This window comes from Callorhinus ursinus, unplaced genomic scaffold (genome assembly GCF_003265705.2).
Source record: "Callorhinus ursinus isolate GAN/ISIS: 27379988/994484 unplaced genomic scaffold, GSC_fseal_2.0 scaffold5, whole genome shotgun sequence".
NCBI lineage: Eukaryota > Metazoa > Chordata > Mammalia > Carnivora > Otariidae > Callorhinus > Callorhinus ursinus.
Window position 1 is genome coordinate 57,364,889 of NW_027397067.1, and position 16,945 is coordinate 57,381,833.

Genomic DNA, 16,945 nt, shown 5'->3' on the forward strand with positions numbered 1-16,945 from the left:
TATCATTAATCAGAAAGGCACATATGTTACACATTATATATTGGGGTATTATGTATAATTATCTGTTAGGATATTTAAAATATATATTTCCATATTGAAAGGTAAATTTTTATATTCCTTCATGTAATTACTCTGCCAAGTTCCTTTTTTTTATTTTCTCACCCCAGAATACATTTTATTTCAAGACAGTATACAAACACTATCTTTTACTATCATCAATAAAATAAAGGTATGAATATTATAACAAGGATGGCTGAAATTTACATTTATACTTGGCTTCAAATATGTTTTGGTTCTTTAGTTTATTTATGGAAACAGATGTGTTAAAATTGAGAGATAAAATGTGGATATCTGACTGAGGAGGATCTCAAAAATCATCTATTCTAACATTGTGACATCTGACCAACAATCTTTGACCCGTTCTAATCACGGAGTAGAAAGTTTGATCCTCTGGGTGATACATATCAGAAGGTTAATTAGAACTTCCTTCACTCAAATCTTCCCTGGGGAAGAGACACATAAGTTCGTATTTTAAATACAAAGGAATCCCATCTTTTTTAGAGCAGAAGTTACTTGGAAAAATGGGAAAAATTAGAACAAAATATGAACAAAGAGATTCAGCAAGGGACTTGTGCTTTTACATTTTTTGTAGATGTTGGAAAAATAAACTTTATCTCATAATTATTCTAGAGAAAGAAAATATTATTTACTTAATGAATCTTTTTTTTAGAAACCTGGATTTTTTATTTTATTATTTTATTTTTTTATAAAGATTTTATTTATTTATTTGACAGAGACAGAGAAAGGGAGAGCATGGGCAGGGGGCAGCGGCAGGCAGAGGAAGAGGGAGAGGCAGGCTCCCCACGGAGGAAGGAGCCCGACGGGGGCTTGGTCCCAGAACCCCCGGGACCATGACCCGAGCCGAAGGCAGTCGCTTAACCAACTGAGCCACCCAGGCGACCCTACTTAATGAATCTTTCTATTGTTCATCATTTCCACACTGAAGAAAGAGAGGATTTTTCCCTTTTTTTATGTTGCAGTTGCATTTCAAATATCTGACTTTAAAACCTGAGACAGCCCATCTTCTTTTTTTGTATTTCACAAACATGAATTAAATTACTACTGTGCATCAAGCACAAATACATCCCCCAACACACACCCACACACTTTCTCTCTCTCTCTCTCTCATCCCCATCCCTATCTTACAAGTAAACTGTCATGAATTTAAAAAATCAGAGCCATTGTAATATGTTCAATGAAAGATACATAGAGAACTATGAAAATACACCTGGAAAGCCCTTAGCTATCCTTCCACAATAGGACGGACTTTCTAGTGGAAAAGACATTGGAATTGAGTCTAAAGGATGAGCAGATTTCATCTGGTGCATGAGGAATCAACAGACATCCTAGTCAGAGGTAACAGCTTAGAAAAAAGGTGTGGCAGGGGAAAATACAAGACATGCTCAGGCAATTGCAAGTTATTTGGTATGGCAGGAATGAAGAGAGAGTGGTAGCAGATTTGGTAGACAGAGACCAGTGCTTGAAGAGCCAAAAAATTTTGACTGGAAAAGGACGCTTGAAAAGATAAAGCATCAATGAGAATATTAAGCAGGAGACTGATATGACAAGATTGTCACTTTAGGATTGTAAGGATTGTAATTGCTGTCATGTGGACAAGGTATTAGAGCTATATGGACTAAAGGCAGGGCAAATATTAGCTGACTCCACCATATGGCTATATAAGTACCTTGAAATACGGTTGTTAGATTTAGTAAATAAAAACATAGGACACTCACTTGAATTTGAATGTCAGATAAACATTTTTTTTTCCTGTAAGTATATCCTATGCACCACTTGGGACAGATTTATAATAAAAACTATCCACTGTTTATCTAAAATTCAAATTCAACCAAGAATCCTGGATATTATCTGGAAACCCTATTTTGAAAGCAATTCAGTCTTACAACCTCTGAAAATTTTCTGCATACTACACAAGTCAAAACTATTAACAAATATTGATTCATTTAATGTAATATGCTTTGATTGATCCTATTAAAACTCATGGAATGCAGAGAGTAGGCATGATGACATCACAAGAACATCCAGAGAAAATTCATACAAGCATCTTTTTATGAAATGAAGACTAAAAGAAGGCAAGTTAAATGAAGTGTGCTAAGAACTTTTATTCCATTTGTATTTAAATTCTATATTCTTTTTAGTATTAAAAATAGCTAATACTCTAGCTATTTCTTCATTATAAACTGTATATTCTATACTTGAAGAAGAAAATAATATTAAGAATTGAATCTATAGATGACTCATACAAAACATTGCCAGTTCTCTTATTGATTCAATCCAAAGAAACCTGAATTGAAGATATTTCCAGGAAGAACTTTAATGGACTTTGAATTGTATCCAAGCACTAGAAATGGCAATGAATACTGAATAAATATATCATCCTCAAATTATCAAGTAGGCCTTTTGACCTGTCTTTTCCCATCCTTGTTTTTTTTCAGATGATAGAAAATATAAAATGAAAGAAGAAAATTCAGTTATCTCTCTCTGCCCCATATACATATATATATATGAATACATATATGAATGTATATATAATGTATATATATAAATATATATATATATGAATGTAAGTTCTTATGTAGAGAGAAACTTATAAGAGACTCTACATAAGACATATATATAGAGAGAGTATATATATAGAATATATATATATTCCTGTAAAACTATATATGTATACATATTATGTATATCTAATTCTATAGAGAGACGCACATATACACTATACACATATATATCTATATTCTCTGAATTCTGAAAAAGCTTCCTGGAGTAAAGATGTTCTATTTGATCAAGATCACATACATTTTAATTGGCAGACATTCTGATGAAAAAGATTAATTAAAGCAAAGGAAGGTCTCTTACCCATTAAAGTAGTTTTAAATATCTAAAAATTTTATATCTAACCAGATGATTTTGGTATATTGTAATTGCAAAGGTAATAATATGAATATCCAAATATTTTTCTGAAGTATATTCTTAATTTTTATAAAGATGATAGAAACTTCCTCTTCTCACTTGTGGGATGGTATCTTTGTATCTCCCCAAATTTCTGAACAGAGTTGATTAAGACACTACAAACATATTTGGCATTCCAATATGTTTACTTTAAGTGACTAGATAACAGAACTATTTAAACAAACATGTTATAAAGAGCAACACCATTTACTGAGTACTAATTACGTTCTAGATACAGTCATAAGTAGTTTATTTCATCCTCAAAAGTACCTATAAGCTGGGAATATTAAAGACTCACTTTGCTAGTAAGTGGAAAGCTGGGATTTGGACCTAAATTGTGCAGTCCCGAAACCACAATCCTACATCCTGCAATATCGATACACCTCTATTTATCCTCCTCAATACAATACAGCATGTAAACCCTTGTGTCTGAATCAACTTGTAAGTTATTTATTTATGCTTGGTTTTCATTGTTTTTCTTCCCCATCATTTGCTTCTCCAACACATGTCTGTTTCTGGGTCCTTCTTGCAATTCCTTTGCCTCAGGGGAGGATGGTTCTGTAGGGCTAAAAGGGAAATTTGCTCTAAGATCTCTCCATATCTTTCATTTCCTAACAGTTTAGGCCTCTTCAGGGGATTACATCAAGTGACAGGAGAGGGGAAATGACTGGGGTAGAGGCTAGAGGGCCAAGGAGAGGCAATAAAGATGACATAAACACCGCCCCCACTGCTGCTGCACTGCAGGAAAGTGTAAAGGGTCCAGGAACCTAGACTCTTAAATTTGGCTAAGATTCTCATCTCGGGCTTGTTATTCTTTGCTTTCAAGGGAACTGTGGGCTTAAACAACCACTGGGTGCCTTTCTCCCCATTGTCCATACACCGCAAAGACCCTTTTGATTCTTGTGCAACACAAGGAAAGAAGAAGGTGCCATTGTTTCTTCCACCCTCCCTCCAAAGGACCTGAACAGAATTTTCCTCCTTTTAGGCACAAGGGCAGCTCTCAAATGCATTTGAATTCAAAAGAACAAAGTAACATCTCTTGCCCAAGTCTGTTGATAAATTTCATACCTCTTTCACTTGCAAATAGAACCAAAATGCACACCACACGCTAATAGCCTGTCTTGTCATTGTTTTTCATTTCAGCTTGATACATGATGCCCCTGTATTCTATTTCCTCCTTTATTTATTAAAGATTTTCCCTCATAAAACCGTTCTTAGTAACCTAATTTTACTTATCTTTAAAAATTATCTGCTGCTTAATAGCTAAAAGACTCACATTATCATCCCTGAAGCTTCATACCGTGTTGCTAAACTGGATCATTTTTTTTAAGCATGAACAAAGTTTCTGTAAATTTCTGGGTCTAACTCTTAACTACAAGGACTTCTCCAACCTTCAGAATATTTCATGGAAGGTCTACTTTCTTTTTTTCTCAGTCCCACATAAATCATATTATTCAAGAAGAGCAGATACTTTCCTATAAAGACTTGCCCTAAGACCCAGGAATCAATTAGTTTTCAGCAACTATTCCGTGCTGATTCAAAGTCCTATTAATCATAGCCTCTAACAATTACCAATCATTTACTTCTAGTAAGTTCCATGATAAACATTTTACATTTAATCTTTGTAACAATCATAGGTGGTAGATTATAATTCATATAGTCAAGGGTAAATACCTTGATAAGGGCATTTATTCATATATTCAACTCATGTATTTATTCAACAAGAATTTATTGAGTACCTATTCCATGCCAGGCACTGAATGACCCAGAGGTACCGATTAATATAATAGCTGGTGGTGAAACACAAAGTGACATTTGAGCTAAAAACCTTAAAAAATGAAAAAGTGAAACATAAAAATAAAATACCTGATTGATCTGGCCTTTTATTCAGTCAGATTCCTTGGCTTGTATTGTTAATCTTGGTGATATACTGTTTCCTATTTAGTTATGATTTAGGCATTTCACTTTATTTCTCTATAACTATGTTCCATGGTCTCTTGTGCTCTATATTTCTATGAAATAATATATATTTTTATTCAAGATATATTTTGATAATAAAATTTAAATATGTGAATTCCACATGTCATGAATAAAAATTAATGGCATCACTATTTTTATTTTACTCAAATACACATATATATTAGATGTCTCTCTACTAGTCACTGTTACATGATAGGATACAATGGTGAGCTAGAGAGATGCTGTAAGTAGAGAAACAAGAAAAAACTAAAAAAATATGATGACACTATGTTACTGTGTTAGGTTAATGTGGCCACAAATTCTTCGCAACTTTTTTTTTTTTTTTTTGACAGGGACAGACACAGCGAGAGCGGGAACACAAGCAGGGGGAGTGGGAGAGGGAGAAGCGGGCTCCCCGCTGAGCAGGGAGCCCGACGCGGGGCTCGATCCCAGGACGCCGGGATCGCGACCTGAGCTGAGGGCAGACGTCCAACGACTGAGCCACCCAGGTTCTCCTTCGCCACTCTTTCTAGCAAGAGGTAGAGTCTGTTTCCTCACCTCTTGGATACAGGCTGTCTTCATGACTTGCTATGACCAACAGAATATAGCAGAAGTGATACTGTGTGAGTTCTAGAGTCTCAGTTCCAAAAAGCCTTGTAGTTTCCACCTTCGCTCTCTTGGGATAATTCCCTGAGACTGCTGTGTAAGGAAAATGTCTAGCATATTAGAAGATGAAGGGCACAAGCAGGGGAACTGAAGGGCCCCAGCTGACAGTACTGAGTGAGGCCATATTGGGCCTTGCATCCCAGTCAACTCTCCAGCTTAACGCCGCTACATATGCAAGCCAGGAGGCATCCCGACAACAAATAAAATTATGAGGAGTCATAAAGCATTGTTGTTTTAAACCTGTAAGACTTGGGGTAGCTTTTTCAAGCCATGGTTAACTGACACAATAAGTGAAATGCAGAGTTTTATAGGAACATATAATAGAAACATTAATCTGGTCTTGGAAGTGACTTAATGAAGAGAAGCTTCCTGAAGGAAATGATTTAGATTCAAATAAGAAAGATGAATAGGTGAAAAGAGAGGAAAGAGATAGTCCAGAAGAGCATGCTACATGTATAAAGGTCATGAAGCAAGACAGATTTTGTTAGTTTCTAGGAATAAAGATCATTTAATATGTGTAAATCATAGACTGCAAGCAGAGAACCCAAGAATTTAAGCTGAAAATAGAGTTAGAAGGCATATTATGAGAATATAGTACAGTAGGTGTAGCACAAGGCACAGGAAGATATTCAGACTTTGTCATGAAGCCAACAGAAATATTTCCTCAAGTCCACTCTCAAACAAACCATATTTCACCTATCCCTTCACAAAACCAGACGTGTTTCTTAACAAGAAGTTAGTATTGTGATAGGATGCATTCTCTTTCCACTGATGTAAAACAAAAAGCCTTCTTGAAATTAAAAAGTAGGGACACCTGGGTGGCTGAGTTGGTTAAGCGGCTGCCTTCGGCCCGGGTCATGATCCCAGAGTCCTGGGATCGAGTCCCACATCAGGCTCCTTGCTCAGCAGGGAGCCTGCTTCTCCCTCTCTCTCCCTCTGCTTGTGCTCTTCCTGTCAAATAAATAAAATTAAAAAAAAAAAGAAATTAAAAAGTAAAATTTCAGTAATTTTTAAATGCGGTCACCTGGGGTCCTTTCAAAACTGAAAATTAGAAGATATTTGACTTTTGGGGTGACTGGGTGGCTCAATCAGTTAAGCATCCAACTCTTGATTTCAGCTGGGGTCATGACCTTGTGGTCCTGTGATCAAGCCCCACGTGGGAAGGGGAGTCTGCTTGAGATTCTCTCTCTCCTTCTGCCTTGCCCCTTGCCCCACTTACACATGTGCACACATGTGTGTGCACAAACATGCTCTCTCTCTGTCTCAAATAAATAATACTTAAAAAAGAAGGTATTTGATTTTTTTTTAATCCACAAGCCTTATATATTTATATTCATTTCCACCTGGTTGCTATTTTTTAATTTTCTAATGTCATGTCAATAAGGACCAACTTCATCAATTCCTAAAAATGATAGGTAGAATTCTTTGTTGAATTAAAAATATAACTTCACTACAAGATCAAAGTCTTTTGTTAAAGGATGAAACTTATGTTGTGTAATTTCAGTCACTCGCCTGAAGTTTTGCACAAGACTGGGGGAATGTCAGGGGATCTCAGAGCTCCCAGTCACACCATAGAGTCACCTACAGTCTATCTGCAAAAATAGTTAGCTCAAGTGTATCCTTATGTGTGATTACAAAATGTGTTCTCAAAAATTGCATTTCCTTTCAGAAAGATGATTTTTGCTATAAAATGTCACTGAATCTGTGAAGTTGTCATTTTCTTAACAGAGAATAGAATTATTTTATATACAGGTGAGTAACCTAAAATTTAATTAAGATGAAACTTCGTATGGTATGTCTTGAAACAAACTAGAATGAAAAAATAATTTTTCAGCCAATAACATCAACTGAGTTTTGCAGTATAGAAAAGATGAGGTGAAAAAAATATTCTGATATCCTAAAATTGTTTGTGTATATTATATATAGTGCCTTTTTTTTGAGTTAGCCCACTCAAAGTCATCTGGACTAATTAAAGATCATTTATAATATGAATACATCCATACTTTCACTTGTCACAAAATATGACTGCAGATGTTTCCTGACATAAGACATTTCAACTTAGGATTTTTTGACTATAAGATAGTGAAAAAGTGATACGCATTCGGTAGAAACTGTACTTCAAATTTTGAATTTTGAGCTTCCTTGGCTGGCGATATGAAGCATGATCCTCTCCTGTGATGTTGGGGAGCCAAATTTAGTTGCAGTGCCCAATCAGCCCTGGGATCACAAGAGTAAACAACCCATACACTTAATGCGTTGTGTACACATACAACCATTTTGCTTTTTACTTTCGGTATAGCATTCAATAAATTACATGGGATATTCAACACTTGATTATAAAATAATCCTTGTATTAGATGATTTTGCCCAACTGTAATCTAATGTACTCATTCTGAGCATGTTTATGGTAGGCTATGCTAAGCTATGACGTTGGGTAGGTTAAGTGTCTTAAATACATTTTTGGTTTGTGGTATTTTCAACTTATAATAGGTTTATCAGGATGTAACCTCATCATTTAGTCAAGGAAGATCTATATTTACAATCATTTTTTTAACATCACTTTATAGATGAGCTGTATACTACATGAGGAGGAACACTGTTCTGAAATTAGTTCTGGGTTTTATGCTGACTATGCTGAAACTAGGAATAAAATTGTAGGCAATTTGCCTTAGTTTCCTCACTTATCATATGAAGAGTTTTGATTGAATTAGTGGTTCTCAAATTTTTCATCATGAAATGCTACTTTCATTATAATTCTCAAAGGAAAAAAATTTGGAAAATTTCTCTTACAAATAAACTGAATCACTTTCACAATAAGAAATGTATGCTTATTAAAAAAAAAAAAATCAAGCATAGCACCTGCTAATCAGCCCTTCTAATCACCATGAAGTAGCCAGTATGTCACTAGGTTAATTTAATTACAGTGCTAAGTAAATAAAATTGATATTTTTGTTAGCATGTGAGGTCCTGTGATGGGTAAAATTTAATTAAGCTTTTTGAAATAATGAAAATAATGAACTGTTATTATTTTTCTAGGGAATCCCAAAAAGGAATCATTAGGTTACAAGATCAATTCTAGCTCCACAAATCTATGAAAATAGAGAATTTAATTTAAGTAACACATTCCTCTCTCTCTCTCTCCACCCCTATACTTCCCAACCACCTTCCTTCATTCTTTTTCTTCTTTCTGTCCTTCTACAAACTGTATTAGGAATTTGATACATTCCAGGTATTCATCTGGTTCTAAAATGATCAAGGGAAGGGAAGAGATACCAAGAGAGTAAGTACAAGGATTTCAGGAATGTCAGTACTATGAAGGCCCAAATACAGGAGCCAGTACTGGTGAATTCCTAAATTGTGGAGGGTAGTCTAAATCACATCGGTTTATTCTAAGAAGATTTTTTTGTTTGTTTTGGTCCTGACACTGGAATGATAACAACAATAACAACAAAAGCCTGTCATGGGAAGACTTGACGGGATAATTTTCCACTCAGAGACAACAGCAAATACCATGAACTTAAGGCTGAAAAGAAGATGGTATATTCCCAAAGGCAGTGAGAGAATGTTAAGTATTAAGAAATTAGGGACTTGTATGCCATTGTAAGAAGTTCGAATTTTATTTTCTAATTTATTCTAAGTAAGCAACATAGAGGGAAGATCTGATTTAAATTCAGATCACTTTGCTGTTAATGGATATGTCTATGTGCATGTGTGTGCATGCTTGTGTACATGTGCATGTAGCGAGTTGATTATGGTCATAGTTTGCTGCTACGGCAGAAATGTGTGACACAGTGGCATGTGGAAGAAAATGAGGTAGATTTCCTGGCCCTTTTCCCCACTGGAGCATTCCAAAAATGAAAAAGTTCAAAAATAGCTATTACAGAGCTTCTGCACCAGAATGCACATTTGCAAAGGCTGAAAAGGTAAATACATCAGACCAGAGACTCCGTATTAAGAGCCAAGAGCAGATCCATGCAGAATGAGGAACTGCCTGGGAGGATATGGAAAGTATAATGAGTACTGAGGTTTAAAAAATATCCAAATGGCTAATTGAAACCAATGTTCCAAATAAATAACAGACGAAGTGATGGGAATGCTAAAAGCTGAGGAACACAGTCCCTGAAAGAAACAGATGCTGTGAGCAGCAGGGAGACGCCAGCGTAGCTGGCACAAATGTGACTGTGAATAATGCTCTTCCGTGACCCTTAAAGCCTATCATACAAGCTGGATTGTATCCAAGATATTCAAAAAATTTTCATCTCTGAAGTTTTAAGGAACAAGAAGGATGCCAAGGCTAAAATGGGGCATAAAAATGAGATTAGGACATTCTACAGAATGACATAAGATGTGTTAATTCTTCAATTAAGAAAATGGACTAATATGTCTAACAAGAAGCATGTATTCATTTGTTAATTCATTTAACAAATACCTATGGAGGGCCTACTATGTGCTAGGCACTGCTATGCTGGGGATATAAAGGGAAAAGGCATACCCATTCTTCCTTTCAAGGAACTTACATTTTTAAAAGGAGAGAGATACAATAAACCAACAAATTAACAGAGAAAGGAAATAACTGACAGCTAATTGAAGAAAACCTTAAAAGTGGCATAATGGAGAGTTCCTGGTACTTGGACAATGAAGCCTCTTTGAGAAGAAGATGTTTATACTATAACCTAGAAGGGAAGGAGTCAACTATATGAAAGCTGGGAGAAAATATTTCCAGAAAGTTGATGCTGCTGAGGCAAGGAGGAGAAGGGTAGGGATGAGTCTGGTGATACAGGCAAGAGTTGAAAATAGAGAGCCAAATAACTGTGTCAGGAAATTTAATAATGCATTTAGAAGCTATAGTAGGGGTTTTGAATTTATATTTTTAAAAAATCACTCCAGTTTTGTATAGAGAAATGATTAAGCAATAGAGTTAGAGGAGAGATCAAAGGGAAGGCTAGTGCCATTATAAAACATAGAGATAATATTATTTGATGTTTGGGGAGAATGGATTGATTCAATGGGCAAATCAATAATCACAGGACAATTAAAACTAAGATGAATTTTTAAAATAGATCATATTTGCTTAATTTATAGCAAATATAAGTACAAATGTGTGATTGTGCTAGTTATACCCATCAAGGAAATTTTAAAAGCAAACAGTCTATAAATGTGAAATAATGTCCTCTGTTTCATCAGATATGTCCAACTTAATGAACAGATGTACTTCCAGCTACTAGCAGAAACAGGGTTGTGAAAAAGAATAACTGGATGCAAAAGGCAACTGAAAACAGGATGTACTTCATTATTATTACAACAATGAAAAATAGAAATAAAGGAAGAATGCTATTTTGTCAATCTTTTTCATGAAAAATGATCATACAAAAAAAATCATACAATTAATTAGATAGATCAGCTATGTGACTCCCTGGTATGTTTAAAATGTCAAGGTACCATGACAGATTCCTTCAAAAATACCACGGGAGGGCACCTGGGTGGCTCAGTTGGTTAAGCGACTGCCTTCAGCTCAGGTCATGATTCTGGAGTCCCGGGATCGAGTCCCACATCGGGCTCCCCGCTCAGCAGGGAGTCTGCTTCTCCCTCTGACCCTCTTCCCTCTTGTGCTCTCTCTTTCTCTCTCTCTCAAAATGAATAAACAAAATCTTAAAAAAAAAACTTTAAAAAAAATACCACGGGATATAATTATCAAAAACAATTTGGAAATTAATTATATCTGTTTTATAACTGATAAAATTGAGATTTTAAGGGCTGAGAATTTTATGGTTTTGAGGGATGGGGTGGCTGGGTGATAGACATTGGGGAGGGTATGTGCTATGGTGAGTGTTGTGAATTGTGCAAGTCTGTTAAATCACAGATCTGTACCTCTGAAACAAATAATGCAATATATGTTAAGAAAAAAAAAAGAAGACGATAGCAGGAAGGGAAGAATGAAGGGGGGGAAATCGGAGGGGAGATGAACCATGAGAGACGATGGATTCTGAAAAACAAACTGAGGGTTCTAGAGGGGAGGGGGGTGGGGGGGATGGGTTAGCCTGGTGATGGGTATTAAAGAGGGCACGTTCTGCGTGGAGCACTGGGTGTTATGCATAAACAATGAAACATGGAACACTACATCCAAAACTAATGATGTAATGTATGGTGATTAACATAACAATAAAAAAGCAGCAGTAGAAGCAAAAAAATAACTGATATATTATACAAACATAATTAATAAATACAAATTTTATATGCACTTATTCCATATAAGATATCTAGATATCAAATCTCCAAAGCACTATTCTCAGTCTGAAGAGGAATATAAATATAAATAAAATTATATAAATAAAATATATAATAAAGTATATATTTTTGAGAGGAGTTATGGAATTTATTCAAATTGGCTACACTCAAAGAAATAATGTGAAAAGAGAAATCATGTCTGAATTGCAATAGAAGGAAAAACACAGGGAAGATGGCGTTTGAGAGATATAAGCAACTGGGGGTGGCGGCCATGGCGATTAAATGAAAAGCTTGTGCAAAGATGAAGAGGTATGAAAGAACACAGAAAATGACAGTTCAGAAATGGTGCAGATAATGTGACAGAAATTGGTAAAAAAAAAAAAAAAAAGAACCTTATAAAGGGTAGTGTGAAAGACAGGACACAGTTTGAAGCAGTCATTTGTTTCTCTTCAGACACTGAGACACCACAATTCTAATGGGAAAGATTTGTTGAAGGATTTTAACCTGTCATCTTTTAGCTTTTATCTGTGATTTCCAATTCTAAGTTTCACTTGGAGTTGTGATAAATATTTAATTAAAATTTACATTAGGAAATTTTAAGTAACTGAGGAGTTTAAGTATTTAAGTTCTAAATAATTAAGGTGCCTTAAATAAATAATGAAAGTAACCAAGATAGCCATGACTTAGTTTTAATTCATGAAAAATGCTATGAAATCATGAGGATGGAAGCAGAAATAATCAAATGCAAGGGAGAATCCTTGTCAGCCTTTTTCACATCCTTAACATTTCCAAGATGGAAGTTCTATTTAGGTGATTTGACCTTAAAATATAATTTTAATTGGTCCATGAGTTTTGTTATATCTAATTATGTATATATTTATATAATGTATAATATAATGTATATATGTATATATATACATAATTAGATATAAATATTTGTTATATCTAATTAACAGGCATATTTGCAGCTGTCTGTACTATTCTATAAAGAAAAATTACTTGTACTATAAAGAAAAACTAATTAGTTTTTCAGCATGGCTGTCACTTAGATATTTTAAACCAAGTTTTGAGGGAAATAAAAAGCTGTTTTGAGTAGATGGGTGAAAAATACCCCGTGGTTTTAGATAGAGGGTAGAAAACCATGAAGAAGTTTGTATGAGTACATGTATATATATCCAATATCTTAAATAAATATGTGAACTTTGTGCTAGAGATGAACTCTAACTCAAAAAGGTTAATTCATTCTACTAAATTATAAGCCAATGTAATAGTATTTCTAAATCCTAAAAGAAGTCAATCAAGAGAGTGATAATATGATAGTGCTAGTTTCTGACAGAAGTCATAGAGCACATTGTTCCTTTTCTTCAGTCATACTATGCTGGGTAAGAGCAATGCTGTGACTTCACAAAGAACTAGCTATGGATTTCTATGCCAACACTTTTAGTTGTGAAACCTTCAGGAAACATATTAGTACCATGAATCTTGTCATTCCTAATTTATAAAATGAAGAAAAGAAAACCACTGCATCATGTGTTGTGAGGATGAAATGAAATGTAGGACAAAAATGTCCGATCCGATACTTGACACGAAATCAATGTTCAGTGGTAAAGGTGAGAAGAAAATGTTGATAGAGTTCATTCAAAGGTAGTGATGAGAAAGAACAAGATTACTTTATTCTTCTCTAAGTTAGATTCCAGCTCTTCCATAAACTTGTCACACAAGTTAAAACAATTTTATTAACTAAAACTAAATTTCTAAATTATTTATTCTTGAGCATCTGTTTCACCCACACTCTTTAGTCATTTCACTCGAAGTTGTAATGTGCATTAATGATTTATGATTCTTTGATGAATACCTGTTTTCCCCATGCAACTGTCTCTATGAGATATAGTTGTATGAACGTTTATTGTTATGAATGTATGAATAATAGCTAACAATCAGGTGGCAGGTAATTCCTGGCTAGGGAATTTATAACTGCTTGAATAATTTTGTCAGAATTCCATAATACAAAATGGCAATTTGATAGCCAAAGGGATATAATATCTGCACTTACCTTTAATTTTATATTAGTTGATATTATCAGAGGCTAAAATAGTAATTACATTACGGATGTTTTACAAGTTTGATAGTTTGTTCCCTATATTGACTCTCTCCTACCATTTTGGTTGCCACAAAATGGTAAAACTCACAATACAGAAGTTAAAAGAAATTTCCCAGATCCTATAATCCATCTTTTTAAAAGTTTCTTTTATAATGTCATTTCTTGAAAAATTATATATAAATACTTAACTAAACATTATTATATTCACACAAAAAAGTTAAAGTGAAATATAAAGCAAATTCTATTAGAAAGAGCATGGGATTTGGGATAAAATGATTAAAGTTTTGTTTCTATTGGTCCCCATTTTATTTCGGATTTCTTTCTTAGTTTTCTCATTACTACCTTTACTTTGGATAACTTTAATTTATAAATTAAATAATTTGCATTTTTTATAATGCTGAGATGTGTGACTTTTTCCAAACTGAAAAATAACCTTGAGTTTACTAGCATTCCTTGAGAATAATTTAAATAAAGAAGACTTGTAGAGGAATTTATAAGTAAACATTTATCCCCCTTTGCCTTCTCATTATCCTGGAAGAAATATCCTTCCTCTTATCATGAACAAACAAGCAAACAAACGAACAAACAAAAATCTATCCACTTGTGCTCTGTATCGCATCCTATGACCCCTCAAGAACATTCTTTACTCTCCTGTAATACTAATTTCTCTTATTCTATATAGTCATTTATATCATTACAGAAATATAATCTCCAAGGTTGAAAAACAAAAAATAAAGTAAAACCACATCCTGACCCTACATTTCACTTCTAACTACCTTCATACTTCTCTCTTCCTTCTTATCTGAATTTCTTGAAGACATTGTCTACACAACCTATTTTTACTTTCATACTTTATATTTATACCATAAACAAGTTGGTCTAGAGTTCTGCCCAAATTTTACCACTGAAATGACCTCTGTGTTACTAAATCCTATTCTATGTCCTCAACTTACTCATTTGACAAGTATTTACTGTATATCTACTATATGCCAAGAACTCTCCCAGTGATGGAACATGTAGGAGATAGCAATGTAGAAAATAGTCAAGTATTCCGTTTTTAGGAAGCTTACATTCAGATGATGAATAGCATTATGAAAAATTAATAATTCGAAAGTGTAGCTGAATGCCAGGAAAGATGCAATTTTAAATACATAGTAGAGAAGACCCCACTGAGAAAGTGAGATTTAAGTGAAGATATGAATATATTAGAGATTAAGCCACGCAAATACCCAAAGGAGGAATTTTCCAGGAAAAGTGAATGCAAAGGCCCTAAGCAGGCACTTAGGACACTTTGAGAAGGAGCAAGCATGCTGCTATGGCAAGAGAAGATATGGGGAAAGAAAAAGTTAAGTCAGCCAGGTAAAAATGCTAGATCAATAATAAGTCAATTAATAAGTAATAATAAGTAAATTAGACAAGATTTTGCTCTTGATTGAGAAAGAACCCCTGCAGGGTTCTGAGCTGAGGAATGACAGTTATCTGGCTTAAGATGTTTAAAATATCATTTTGGCTGCATCATTTCTAAGAGACTATGGAAAACCAAGGATGGAAGTAGGGAGACCTTTTGGGAAGCAGCAGCAATGATCCATGCAAGAGGAGTGGCTAGAATGTAGGTGGTTGCAATGGAAGGGAGTAGTTGCATCATGGATATTTTGAGGTAGAGTTGATCATGACTTGTTGATATAAAATGTGATAAAAAATGAGGAGACAGGGATGATTTCAAGGATTCATTCTGAATAAATGGAAAGGAAGAACTGTCATTTGCTGATATGAGAAGACTGGAAGGAGCAGCTTCTGGGAGAAGGTATCAGTTCAACTACGGAGATATCAAGTGTGAGAAGCACATTAGAAATCCAAGTGCAGAGGCTGTAGAGGTGCTGCCTATGTCAAGCTGGTGTTCAGGGCGGATCTGAGCTGGCGATGTAACTTTGGGAGTCATCAACAGAATATTCAAATCCATAGGACTGCATGAGATGACCAAGAATCTTTGGCCAAAAAGCCTGACTGGAGATCAGAAATTTGAGAAGAAACAAAGGAGACTGAGGAGGAATCATCATTGAGGTAGAGGATAAGCAGGGGAGGGGCATTCTAGAGGCCAAATGCAGAATGTGTTTCAGTGAAGAAGTAAACATCAACTCTGTCAATTTCTGTTAATAGGTTCAATAATCCAAAGACAGAAATAGTGACCTCCATTCGTTGTAAGGGTAGAGACTCACTGGAAGTGATCCAAGAGAGAATGAGGTAAAGGGAACTGGATATAATGAATATCAAAAAATTCTTCTGAGAATTTCCTGAGAAGGAAAGCAGAAAAGCTTTCAGTGTATGTCATACATTGACCACTCCCTTCTTGAAATAATCTGCTTTCAGAGCTTGTACAAAGCCATTCTCTTCTAGTTTTCCACCTCCTTTATTAATAGTTGGAAGATTCTTTTCAATCTATTGTTGGCTCCTGCTTGTCTGCATAGAATTTAAATAGTGAGTTTCTCAGGGCTCAATCCTGGGTTGTCTTTTCTCTAACTTTGCACTTTTGTGTCTTTTGAAGGAACTCATCAAATCCCAGGGATTTGAATTGCTCTCTTTATGGGGTGAATACCAAATGAAACTCCAGTTTAGAACTCTTTGTGAGCTTCAGACATAAGATATGCATCTTCCTTTTTTATATATCTATATGATCATTTTGGTGTGACACAAATATACTCTGGAACTCAAATACAACAGGCCTCAAAGACCACTTTTTCCTTCTTTCCACTATAAAGCATTTTCTTCTTTGAATCTTTTGTTTCTTACCAAGAGAATTATAGAGATCATTTCTAATTTTTTTTCTTTTCCCTCATAACAACATCCAGTTAATCAGTAAATCCTGTCAATTTCAACTCAAATTTATATCAGATCTGTCTTCCTTTCATTTTTATTTCCTTATCCTAATTCAGGCAGTGTAACACAACCCTTTTTCCCACTTTC

The 16,945-nt window shown here is 34.8% G+C and overlaps 1 protein-coding gene and 1 long non-coding RNA gene across 7 annotated transcripts in view; one reads left to right on the plus strand and one right to left on the minus strand.

Annotated features, from left to right (window-relative positions):
* The window catches only part of CSMD3 (CUB and Sushi multiple domains 3), a 1,170,304-nt gene that overhangs the window by 732,164 nt on the left and 421,195 nt on the right, over positions 1 to 16,945 (minus strand). The window lies entirely within an intron of this gene.
* Positions 13,347 to 16,945, plus strand: part of LOC141372839 (uncharacterized) — a 61,693-nt gene continuing 58,094 nt past the window's right edge. For both annotated transcript variants that reach the window (XR_012378301.1, XR_012378302.1), the window contains exon 1: positions 13,347 to 13,493. This is a non-coding gene — a long non-coding RNA (uncharacterized lncRNA). The remainder of the gene's footprint in view (positions 13,494 to 16,945) is intronic.